Source organism: Thamnophis sirtalis, unplaced genomic scaffold (assembly GCF_051295495.1).
Source record: "Thamnophis sirtalis isolate CommonGarterSnake01/CBP01778 unplaced genomic scaffold, rThaSir2_p1.2 scaffold_11, whole genome shotgun sequence".
In the NCBI taxonomy this organism is placed as follows: domain Eukaryota; kingdom Metazoa; phylum Chordata; class Lepidosauria; order Squamata; family Natricidae; genus Thamnophis; species Thamnophis sirtalis.
In genome coordinates this window covers 35,783,928-35,784,291 of record NW_028261391.1, presented here as the reverse complement: position 1 = coordinate 35,784,291, position 364 = coordinate 35,783,928, and positions in this window count along the sequence as shown.

Sequence of the window (364 nt, the reverse complement as noted above, 5' to 3'; positions counted from 1 at the left end):
CCTTAGGGTACTCCGTTGTGCAATACTAATGTTGTCTATTCCATATCCACATGGCAGTATTTTCCAGTGTTCAAACTTCAAATATTATTTTAGAAACCTAAGAAAAGAAAAAAGCCCCAAAAACCAGTTTGTTTTTGTTCTCTATATTCTTATTTATCTTGCTTGTCAAGTAAAAATAGCATTGAAACAAAGAATTATGTAGTAGTTCAACAGCTAGCATTATTAGTTACCTGTGATCCAAATAAATCACAATCCACCCTACAGTGGGTCACAGAAAAAAAAGTCACATTTTATTGCTCACATTTACTGCAGAATCTTTGAGAGGGTATCACTACTGGAAATGAAAGAAAGGCAATGGTATTTG